General features: G+C 38.2%; 1 protein-coding gene across 4 annotated transcripts in view; it reads right to left on the bottom strand.

Moving 5' to 3' along the window:
- The window catches only part of LOC143269227 (disks large homolog 5-like), a 181,257-nt gene that overhangs the window by 132,643 nt on the left and 35,549 nt on the right, over window positions 1-13,065 (bottom strand). The window lies entirely within an intron of this gene.

The raw sequence follows: 13,065 nt of genomic DNA, 5'->3' as shown, positions 1-13,065 counted from the left end.
CTGCTATTTGGGACATGACTGTCAGTTTGCCTCAGTTCTTCTCTTACACATTAACATAGAGAATTACAGTAGGTTTGGTGATGTAAACAGTGTGTTCACTCCAATGCTGAATGCTGCCATCTACAGCCCCATGAATAAGGGCAGAAAGGGAGCCCTGATGTCTTCCTCATCAGAAGAGCATTGTCCTTGTTGACAGCCTGAATTTAGAATTAAGTGGATAGTGCAGGCATCAAGATAATTGTGTCTATCAATATTCAGACCCTATTGGACTCCTGTCTGGATTGTTTTACTGATTTTCTTTCTCATGATTTTGTATGTCATATATATGTTTAACATATTTCCAACCAAAATCTGCTTCAGTAATTCTTCTCTATTTCTTTTTCCAGAAACATGGTCCATGATGTGCCATTTTTTCTTACAAGATTTCAGAGACTTGAACTTAATATACAATATCATATCAAATGTGGACATGTTTTCTCAAAGAAGGATCCCATTGTACTATTTTTATACTCCGAGGATGATGTGTAATACCAATCACCAAAGCAATAGCAAATAAAGACTTTTCCCACACATTGTCAGACTTCCTCCTATATTTAATTTTCCTTATTCTGACTTTTCTTGATTAACATTCTGGAGTGACCCATCTCATCCTGACCTTTCAATTGCAGGCACTTCTACATTTCATTTTATCAGCTTGCTGCATCTCCACTTTACTTAAAGGATTCCAGACTAGTCATTGAGTGGGGAGTCCTTGTGCTGCTGAGCTCAATGCTAGGAAACCCCCTACTAAGTGTGTTGTCTTTATAAAAATAACATCCCCAAAGAAAAACACGATCAGTCCATCACATTCTGTTTCACATCTTGAGATAGCATCAGACATTGGTAGTCTTAAATCCTCCATTTCCTTTTGACTTTTCTCTAAAATATGTCCTTAAAAATTTGGCAATGGAACCCCACATCTGACAGAGGACTGATATCCAGAATATATAAGGAACTCAAGAAATTAGACATCAAAAGGACCAACAGTCCAATTGAGAAATGGGCTTTAGAACTAAACAGAGAATTCTCAACAGAGGAATCCCAAATGGCTGAAAGACATTTAAGGAATTGCTCAACTTCCCTAATCATCAGGGAAATGCAAATCAAGACAACTCTGAGATACCACCTTACGCCTGTCAGAGTGGCTAAGATCAAAAACACTGAAGACACTTTATGCTGGAGAGGATGTGGAACTAGGGGAACTCTCCTCCACTGCTGGTGGGAATGCAAGCTTGTACAACCACTTTGGAAATCAATATGGCGCTTTCTTAGAAAATTGGGAATCAATCTCCCCCAAGATCCAGCTATACCACTCCTGGGCATATACCCAAGAAATGCTCAATCATACCACAAGAGCACTTGCTCAGCTATGTTCATATCAGCATTGTTTGTAATAGCCAAAACCTGGAAACAACCTAGATGCCCTTCAACTGAAGAATGGATAAATAAATTGTGGCACATATACACAATGGAATACTACTCAGCAGAGAAAAACAACGACATCACACGGTTTGCAGGCAAATGGATGGATCTAGAAAAAATCATCCTGAGTGAGGTAACCCAGACTCAGAAAGACAAATATGGTATGTACTCACTCATAGGAAGATGCTAGATGTGGAACAAGGATGACTAGACTGCTACTCACATCACCAGTGAGGCTACCTGGAAAACGGGACCCCAAAAAAAGACACGGAGAAATGGACAAGAGCTACATGAATAGCCTGGTCATGAGTGGGAACAATGAAGGGCGACAGTCGAGGGAAAGAGTGGGAGATCCTAGCTGGATCAAGAAAAGAGAGGGAGAACAAGGAATAGGAGACCATGGTAAATGAAGACCACATGAGAAGGTGAGAAGGGGAGGAAGCAGAGAGCTAGGGAGGCCCACGGAGATCCACAAAGATACCCCCTCAAAAGACTGCTGGCAATGGTCGCGAGACGGCAGGAACTGACCTACTCTGGTGATGGGATGGCCAGACACCCAAATAGTGGTGCCATAAACCCCATCCAAGGACTGAGGAATCTGAAGGCAGACATCCACGGCTGGGCCCCTGGTGGAGCACTGAGAGTCTAATTAGTGAGTAAGAAGAGGATTTATATGAGCGAGAATTGTTGAAGCCAAGGTTGGATAAAGCACCGGGACAAATAACCAAATGAATGGAAGCACAGGATCTATGAACCAAAGGCTGAGGGGCCCCCAACTGGATCAGGCCACCTGAACGGGTGAGACAGTCATTTGGCTTGATCTGTTTGGGAGGCAGCTGTGCATTGGTGCCAGGTCCTGGACTCGTTGCATGAGTTGGCTGTTTGAATCCTGGGACTTATGCAGGGACACTTGGCTCGGTCTGGGAGGGGGGAATGGACCTGCCTGGACTGAGTCTACCAGGTCAACCCCGGTCCTCGGGGGAGACCTTGATCTGGAGGAGGTGGGAATGGGGGGTGGGCTGGGGGGAGGGGTGGGCGAGAGGGGGAGAACAGGGGATTCTGTGGCTATTATGTTGAACTGAATGGTGTTGTAAAATAATAATAATAATAATAATAATAAAACCAAAAAAAAAAAAAAAAAAAAAAAAAAAAAAAAAAAATTTGGCAATGGGAAACACATGAACTATGAACCAATGGCTGAGGCGCCCCCAACTGGATCAGGCCCTCTGAATAGGTGAGACAGTTGATGGCTTGATCTGTTTGGGAGGCATCCAGGCAGTGGTACCGGGTCCTGTGCTCATTGCATGACTTGGCTGTTTGAAACCTGGGGCTTATGCAGGGTCCCTTGACTCGGCCTGGGAGGAGGGGACTAGACCTGCCACGATGGAGTCTACCAGGTTGATCTCAGTCCTTGGGGGAGGCTTTGCTGTGGAGGAGGTGGGAATATGAGGGTAGCCTGGGGGGAAGGGGAGGGAGGCGGGAGTGGGGAGAACAAGGGAATCCATGGCTGATATGTAGAACTGAATTGTATTGTAAAATAAAATTAAATTAAAAAAATTTGGCAATGGGGATTTAGCTCAGTGGTAGAGTACTTCCCTAGCAAGCACAAGGCTTTGGGCTTGGTCCTCAGCTCTGAGAAAAAAGTAATCTAAATGTAATCTTCAGAGTATCTAGTCTGTTAATATTTCTGGACCAGAAACTCTTGCCTCTCCATTAGAATAATCCATATCACCATGCTAGAACCCAATCTGTTCTTTCTCAACTTCTCTGTATCATCTGCTGCAACAAGGATTCCTTATTCCTTTTCTAGAATTCTATACAAAACCTGGATCATTCATTTAGAACGATTCTTGGGGGCCTAGAATGCCAGAGCCCCCCTGGATAACTAGTATTTGTCCCGCCTCACCTTGTAGATGTAACCAACTGTCTTATTAAATATGAAACACAGAACCAATGCAAAGAAGAAAGCCAAGAGGTCAGAGCTAAGAGCTAAAATCTTACCCTTCCACCTGCAGTGGTCCTACCTCTCTGAACCAGAGCTACTTCCTATGTGTCTGTCTTTTTATAGTGTTTCTGTTCTGCCTTCTCATTGGTTGTAAACCCAACCACATGACCGCCTTGTCACGGCCTGTCTGTATAGACCTCCAGGTTTTCTATGATTGGTATTGAGATTAAAGGCATGTGTATCCAATACTGGCTGTATCACTGAACACACAGAGACTTACCTAGCCTTGCCTACCAAGTGCTGGGATCACAAGAATACGCCACCACTGCCCTGCTTTACTATGGCTTGCTAATAGCTCTGACCCCCAGGCAACTTTATTTATTAACATACAAATAACATTTTAATACAAATAAAATATCACCATATTTCCCCTTATCTATTTTAATAAAAAGAAAAAAGGTAAAAGCTTATAACTAACATAAGAAAAACGATATACAAATGTACAATAACTATATACAATATATACAAATAATACCTAAACAATGTCTAGTTCATTTGTATTTGACAAATTCAGAGAAAATAATTCCATTATCTAGCCTATTGTATCTAATTCACTTTCTATCCTATAACTAACTAATCTTCGACACCCTCAGAGACCCAAGAAGGAAATAATATTAGCTAACAAAAATAAAAACAGGAAGTACAAGCAAGCAACTTCCAAGAAATTTTGAGTTGACAGAAACAGCCAGCTGCTTGGACAATCATCTGAGGTTTCTCCGCGGTGTTCGGGCATCATCTTCAGCCTATAGGCTTAGTGTATCTGACAGACTCATTTGTGAAGTAGGATGTACACAAGGTCAACCAACAGTTCAACCTCACATTGGGTGAGAGCAGTCTATATTCCAGAAACACCTGAATTCCACTAGTGTCATGTCATGATTCAGGATTTTAAATTCTGGAAATTGTTGATGTTTTTTGAATTCAGCTGTCCATTCTTCTTGGCTATGTGTGTATGTGGCTTCATCTCAGCATCCCCTTCTTCTCCACATCCCTCTATTAAATGCCAGTCTACTATTGAGAGGCGTGAGCTTAATTACTCTTCAAGAATAACTGTTTCTGCTGCTGTTCCATTGCACAACAGAAGTCATCGGCCCACTGTCTGTTCAGCTGCCTTCGAAGAAAAGGGCACTGTACCTTTTCCAGATTGTGAAGACCACTTTAGGAATGGTGTCATACTGTCCTGGCCTCAGAAGATGCCTTTTGATAAAGCCATAACCACACTTGTTTTGGCAAGAATCAGGAGTCCTTTGTTTCGTGTCCTGTCTGTCCTGTTTGTCAGCAGTTGATTCGAGGATACTTTGTTGTCCAGTGGCTAACTTTTGCCACAATGAAAGTTAACTCCAACTGCCGTTTTTTCAATGCCCATATTTTCTCTGAAGTAGATTGGTACTGCCAGGAGCCGACATGTCTCATAGTCATAAAAAAAATTTTTTTTCTAAGTTATTAAAACATTTTAAATGCCATATTCTGTAGATCTCTGAAGGGTTTGAAGATAACCTGTCTATCTAAAATATATCTTCTCAATCTTGAAAACATACCTAATATGACTACAAGTTCTATTATAATGTCTAACTACTAACTTTCACTTCTTTATATCCTAATAATTGGTAATAACAACATTCCAGGATCAGAAAATCGCATGACATTGTTAAATGAACAGTATAAGTACAATTAGAAATATACATATAGCATTTTCTAACAATATCAATTTCAATATATATATATATAATTTATATACAATATAAAACAATGCAACCCAATGTAAAGTATTTACATTTTTCTTCCTTTTTTTTAAACAAGAACCTTAAATCTAATCTCCTTTGCTTAGCCCTTTTCCTAACCTTTGACAACTTGTAACCAACTCCCCTAATCCATGAAAATTATCCCAGACCCAAAACCCATTAAAAGACAAAAACAAAAAACAAAAAACAAAAAACACCTTCCCCACACCAACTCTTTGGGAATGTGGGCGTTGTATTCTTGAAATTGCTTCCTGCTGGGTATGGCCGGAATAACCATGAGCTACTTGCTTAAAGCCTGTGCTACAAACAACTCAGCCTGCCCTGCCGAACAGGGCCCCTGTCTGTGAAGTCAACGCACATGGTCAGAGCTTAAGGAAGCCAGAGCCAAGCCCTGACTCGGCTCAAGAGGGAACACATGGCTGGATTTAAGCTTTAGCCGGCTACGCTTTCTCTCTCTCTCTCTTTCTCTCTCTTTCTCTCTCTCTCTCTCTCTCTCTCTCTCTCTCTCTCTCTCTCTCTCTCTCTTCACACCTCAGACACTAGGTGGCTGTTTTGAAATTGGCCTGGATTTCTACTGTTCTATGCAGATTTGGTAAGTCATAACATATCAGATATTTTAAAGGAAACTATTTAAAAGAGAAATTTTTCCACATTAAAAAAAATGGGTTTTATATGTACATTGCAAGAAAATTGGGTTTTGTTTGAAATTTTAGGCAGTCTGACAATGGAACAACTATATGAGAAGATTAGTATTGTTGGAATTATGCAGTTTATCACTATGCTTATCCTCATTTTACTATTTAAAAAGATAGTCAATTCAAGTGCCAGGATGACAGCTTTAGAAAAATTTGTTAAACCTGTAAAAATTCAGACAGAAGAAATTCAAAGTGAAGTTGTTTCAAGTTTGGATCATAAGGTTACAGAAAGAAAGCCTGTTTTCACACAGTCACCCTTAATTTATCCTGTAACAATACAGCAGTTGCCTGATCAAATGACAACACAAAATATTTGGGCTCCAATTGAAATGTTGGCTTTATGAAAGTTTAAGGAGGCAATAGTATCTTATGACATGCATTCCCCATCTGTAAAGCAAATGTTAAACTCTTGGTCAACATATAATAGGGTTGTACCACAGGACTGGCAGAAGCTGGCACAAGCTGTTCTGGAACCCAGCCAGAGGTTAACAGTGGCTAACTTGGTTCAAGGATGAAGCTAAAAACATATAAAAACAATGGAGGGTCAAAGGAATACAAGTTTACCAGGGTCAGCTTATTGGAAAAGGCCAATACGCTTCGGTACAAACACAATGTTTATACGATGTCCAAACCCTAATTTTATGTCGAACAGCAGCCTTGAATGCATGGGACAGAGTTGAGGAACCAGGGGAAAAAATGAGTCATTTACAAAGGTTATGCAAGGCCCAAAAGAATCTTTCACAGATTTTTTTACAAAGAATGGCTTCAGCAGTAAAGAGGATGGTCTCAGATTCAGAAGCTAGTAAGATAGTAATTGAATCTTTGGCCTTTGAGAATGCAAATGCAGCATGTAAAAGAATAATCAGGCTGTTAAAGGCAAGATCTGTACCTTGGAAGATTGGATTAGAGACACAGTTAATGTTGAGGCTCATGAGCATGATGATAGGTAGGTAGGAGAAGCAATTTCAAAAGGTTTGAGGAATTTTAGATGTTTTAGATGTGGAAAGCAAGGACATTTAAAAGGGGACTGTAAACAGGTCATTCCTAGAAACAATGTTTCTTCAAGCAACAATGGCAACAGAATGTCCCTTCCTTCTGGAGTATGCAGAAGGTGTGGTAAGGGAAAACACTGGACCAATGAATGTAGATGAACAAAGGACAGACAGGTTAGTCCTTTGCCTCAGTCTTTGGGAAACTCCCAGAGGGGCCTCATGCAGGGCTCCATAGCAAATCCAGTTCAAACCTTTTCTGCAGCCGTAGAGGAAACCCCTGCTCAGAGCAATTAAATAACCAAATGCCTATTGGAATAAATCATGCTGGTCAGGATGATGAAACAGAGAGAATTGGAAATTCAGGAGAAAACATAAAGAAAAATTTTTGGCAAACTTCTATTAATGAACAAAGACCAAAATTAACGATAAAAATAAATGGTGTTTTGTTGTCTGGTCTGGTAGACACAGGTGCGGACGTTACCATAATTGCACAAGAATTTTGGCATCCAACTTGGCCTCTTCAGGAGGTAAACGTTCAACTGTTAGGAATTGGGATATTATCTCATGTGAAACAGAGTGCAAGATGGCTCGAATGTAGAGGTCCAGAAGGACAGAGAGGAAAATTAAAACCATATGTGGTTAACATAGCTATGAACCTGTGGGGTCGAGACTTATTGCAACAATGGAATACTCAGATTAATATCTCTCCAATCTCAGAAACAAATCATCAACTAGCACATGTTTCTGAGAGAAATATTAGAAGATATTGTTCTAATGAGTGGTCACCAGCCATCCATATTATACAAGAACAGGGCACAACAACTGATGATCTTCCAAAGACACCAACAGCTCTACCTTTAAAATGGTTAATAGACAAGTCTGTATGGGTCCAGCAATGGCCTTTAACAACAGAGAAACTCCAGGCTTTAGAAGAGCTGGTAGAAGAACAGTTAAATGCTCAGCATATTAAAGAATCAACCAGCCCTTGGAATTCTCCTGTATTTGTTATTAAAAAGAAATCTGGTAAATGGAGAATGGTAACAGACCTTAGAGCAATTAACAAAGTAATTCAGCCTATGGGCTCTCTACAATCTGGGATGCCTTTGCCTACTCTGTTACCAAAAGGATTGCCTCTTATAGTTATTGATTTAAAAGACTGTTTCTTTTCAATACCTTTACAAGAAAAAGACAGAGAAAGATTTGCTTTCACAGTGCCTACTTATAATAATTCTCAACCGGTTAAAAGATTTCAATGGAGGGTCCACCCACAAGGAATGTTGAATAGCCCAACTCTGTGCCAATATTTTTTGTACAACAGCCATTGGAAGTGATACATAAAAAATTTCCTAAATCTATAATTTATCATTATATGGATGACATTTTACTAGCTGACTCAAATGCAGATACTTTAGAAAGAATGTTTGAAGAAGTAAAGAAAAATTTGCCTTGCTGGGGATTACAAATTGCTCCTGAAAAGATACAAAGAAGAGATTCTATTAATTATTTAGGATATAAAATAGAGCTACAAAAAATTAGACCCCAAAAGGTGCAAATTAGGAGAGATAGACTACATACTCTTAATGACTTTCAAATATTATTTGGAGATATTTCTCATCTATGAACTATTGTTGAGGTAAAATATGATGAACTGAATAATTTGTTCAAAACCTTAGAAGGTGACAAGAACTTAAATAGTCCAAGAGAATTATCACCTGAAGCTATTCTGTTGGTATTAATGGATTTTTTAGAACCTCTCAACATAGTAACTGACTCTCAGTATGCTGAAAGAGTGGTATTACATATTGAGACTGCAGAATTTATCCCTGATGCTTCAGAATTAACTTCACTATTTATTCAATTACAAGATACAATCAGGAAAAGGAGTCATCCTTTATATATAACTCACATTCGATCCCATACTGGTCCGCCAGGCCCTCTAGCACAAGGCAATAATGAGATTGATAAATTATTGATAGGAAATGTGCTGGAGGCCTCAGAATTTCATAAAAAACATCATGTCAATAGTAAAGGTTTAAAAAAGGATTTTTCTACAACCTGGCAACAAGCCAAAGAAATAGTAGAGAAATGTCCTACTTGTTCCTTCTGCAATTAAACACCATTACCAGCAGGATGTAACCCAAAGGGTACTCAGAGGAAAGAAATCTGGCAGATGGACATGTTTCACTTTGCAGAATAATGAAAACTGAAATATGTACACCACACCATCGATACATATTCAGGATTTCAATGAGCAACTGCTTTGAGTTCTGAAAAAGCTGATTCTGTAATCACTCATTTGCTAGAAGTTATGGCCATCATGGATATACCTGCACAAATCAAAACTGACAATGCTCCATCATATGTCTCTGTTAAAATGAAACAGTTTTTTGCTTATTATAATATAAAGCATATTACAGGTATACCACATAATCCTACAGGTCAAGCAGTTATAGAAAGATCAAACAGAACTCTAAAGGATATGCTAAATAAACAGAAAGTGGTAACAAAAACCCCCAGAAATAGATTGCATAATGCTCTATTAACTTTGAATTTTCTGAATGCCAATGAGAAAGGAACAACAGTTGCAGAGAGACATTGGATAATAGAAAAAACTACAGAATTATATCAGCCTATATACTTTAAGGATATGCTGACCTCAGAATGGAAACTAGTGTATGTATTATGTTGGGGACAAGGTTTTGCTTTTGTTTCTACAGGAGAAGATAAGCTGTGAGTACCATCAAAATTGATGAAGGTTCTATTTGAACAGGAGAGACCTCTTAATTAGAGAAGGTGATAGTTCATCAACCAGCATGAACATCCAATTTAAACTAACTTGTACCAGTAACACATGCCTTTTCATTTAATCAGATAATAACTTGCCAAAAAGGAACATCCCCAAAATTAGTCTTGGGGAAAGGTTTTTGTTTTTGTCTTTTAGGAGAATGAAGGTTAAGGAATCTGAAGAACACTGGACAAATGAGACAACTGAAGAAAAGGAACAAATCATCTATCCCAGGAAACAGAGTGAAACGGCGTATGGGTATATATTATCTAAAAAATTTTATGTCTTCCTAAATATTTGTTTCTGCTTTTCTCTAAAGATTTAACACTATTGGTCTTCTAATAGTCCCAGTTCCATTAAAATTTAAAGCTGACTTTGGAGTTGGAGAATAGCTCTCTCCTTCTTTAAACTCAAGCATGTTGTTAAAAGGAAAATGCAAACTCCTTGTATCATGCCAGAATAAAAGAGCCATCTTCTGCTATGGGACAGGACAAAAGCCAAATTAATTAAGAGACTATTCTATTACTAATCTCAACTCTTTGATTCTATTCTGATTCTTTAAACTTTTCTTAAAGTATGAATTTGATATATAATTTACAAGATTAATATATATATATATATATATATATATATATATATACATTTTAAACTTTGTTAAGATATGGTCATATAGAGTATTAACTAATTCTAGAAAAAAGGCATCAATTAGCTGCATATATATGTCTTTGTGTTCAGTCTCATCAGTTTTCTGCAGGAAATCACGGCCAGGCCTAACATCAACTGAAGTTTCCAGGAAGAAGATGGGGCCCCACAACAACAACAATTCCACTTGGACAATAATAATATCATTAAGTTGACAAACAGCATCTACAGATCAACTTTGAAATACAAGGTGCTCAGAGTAATTTTGAGAGGACTAGCTGAGATGATTCAGTCTCAAAGACTACTTGAATAAGGACTTGAGATAAACCCTGAACTTTGGCATTATACACAGACTGGATAATGAAGGATATAGTTACCTTTCCTAGAATTTGAGAATTAACCTAAAATTTTTTTTTCAGGATAAAGATAACTTCACCCATACACAGCAGGAAGCAATTTTAAGAATACGACACCCACATTCCCAAAGAGGTGGTGTGGGGTGGGTGGTTTTTTGGGCTTTTTAATGGGTTTTGGGTCTGGGATAATTTTCATTGTTTAGGGTGGTTGGTTACAAGTTGTTGTGAAGGGTTAGGAAAGAGGCTAAGCAAAGGAGATTAGATTTAGGGTTCTTCTTTAAAAAGACAAGACAAGAAAAGAAAAGAAAAGAAAAGAAAAGAAAAGAAAAAAAGAAAAGAAAAGAAAAGAAAAGAAAAGAAAAGAAAAGAAAAGAAAAAGACAATTACTAGTTTTAAATACTTTACATTGGATTGGATTGTTTTATATTGTATACAAATTTAAAATTGATATTGTTAGAAAGTGCTATATTTATATTTCTAATTGTAGTTATACAATTCATTTAACAATATAATGCAATTTTCTGATCTTTGAACGTTATTATTACCAACTATTAGGATATAAAGAAATGAAAGTTAGTAGTTAGACATTACAATAGAACTTGTAGTCATATTAGATATGTTTTAAAAATTGAGCAGATATATTTTAGACAGGTCATCTTCAAACCCTTCAGAGATCTACAGAATATGGCATTTAAAATGTTTGATAACTTAGAAATTTTTCTTTTTTGAGACATGTTGGCTCCTGGCAGTACCAATCTACTTCAGAGAAAATATGGGCATTGATGAAACTGCATATGGAGTTAACTTTCATTGTGGCAAAAGTTGGCCACTGGACAACAAAGTATCCTCGAATCAACAGGACAAAATGAACAGACAGGACATGAAACAAAGGACTACTGATTCTTGCCAAAACAAGTGTAGTTATAGCTTTATCAAAAGGCAACTTCTGAGGCCAGGACAATATGGCACCATCCCTGAAGTAGCCTTCACAATCCAGAAAAGGTACAGTGCCCTTTTCTTCGAATGCAGCTGAACACGCAGTGGGCCGATGGCTTCTATTGTGCAATGGAACAGCAGCTGAAACAGTTATTCTTGAAGAGTAATTAAGCTCACACCTCTCAATAGTAGACTGGCATTTAATAGAGGGATGTGGAGAAGAAAGGGATGCTGAGATGAAGCCATATATACACAGCCAAGAAGAATGGACAGCTGAATTAAAAAACCGTCAACAATTTCCAGAATTTAAAATCTTGAATCATGACATGACACTAGTGGAATTCACGTGTTTCTGGTACATGGACTGCTCTCACCCAATGTGAGGTTGAACTGTTGACCTTGTGTACATCCTACTTCACAAATGAGTCTGCCAGATACGCTAAGCCTATAGGCTGAAGATGATACCCCAACACTGCGGAGAAACCTCAGGTGACCATCCAGGCAGCTGGCTGTTTCTGTCAACTCACATTTTTTTTAGAATTTGCTTGCATGAGCTTCCTGTTTTTATTTTTTGTTAGCTAATATTATTTCCTTCTTGGGTCTCTGAGGGAGTTGAAGATTAGTTAGTTATAGTTGAAGATTAGTTAGTTATAATTGAAGATTAATTAGGATAGAAAGTGAATTAGATACATTTTGGACTTACCAAAATAGTATAGGAAATGGAATTATTTTCTCTGATTTGTTTTATAAAAATGGACTAAATATTGTTTAGGTATTTATTACTTGTATATATTGTATATAGTTATTGTACTTTTGTATATAGTTTTTCTTTTGTTAGTTATAACCTTTTGCTTTTTTCTTTTTATTAAAATAGAAAAGAGGAAATATGGTGGTATTTTATTTGTACTGAAATGTGATTTTAATTGTATGTTAATAAATAAAGTTGCCCGGGAGTCAGAGCTATTAGAGCCATAGCAAGATCGTGGAAGTGGTGGCGCACGCGTTTAATCCCAGCGCTTGGTAGACAGAGCTAGGTAGATCTCTGGGTGTTCAGGTATACAGCCAGCATTGGAGACATATGCCTTTAAGACCTGGAGGGCTGTACTTACGGGCAGTGACGAGGCAGTCATGTGTTTGGGTTTACAACCAATGAGAAGGCAGAAAAGAAAGACTATGTAAAGACATACACACAGGAAGTAGCTCTCTTTCAGAGAAGTAGGAACACCGCAGGAGGAAGGGTAAGATTTTAGCTCTGAGCTCTGACCTCTTGGCTTTCTCTTTTACATTGGTTCTGTGTTTCTTATTTAATAAGACAGTTGGTTACATCTACACTGAAGAAATAAGACCCTCTGTCTCATTCAGCTGCAAACAAGTCATGCAGACACATGCAGAATTCGAGTCTTCATGAGTCACCCATTATAATGTAAGACTTTGTGATGCCACACATTAGA

The sequence above is a fragment of the Peromyscus maniculatus genome, chromosome 18 (genome assembly GCF_049852395.1).
Source record: "Peromyscus maniculatus bairdii isolate BWxNUB_F1_BW_parent chromosome 18, HU_Pman_BW_mat_3.1, whole genome shotgun sequence".
NCBI lineage: Eukaryota > Metazoa > Chordata > Mammalia > Rodentia > Cricetidae > Peromyscus > Peromyscus maniculatus.
This window is presented reverse-complemented; position numbering and strand designations above follow the sequence as displayed.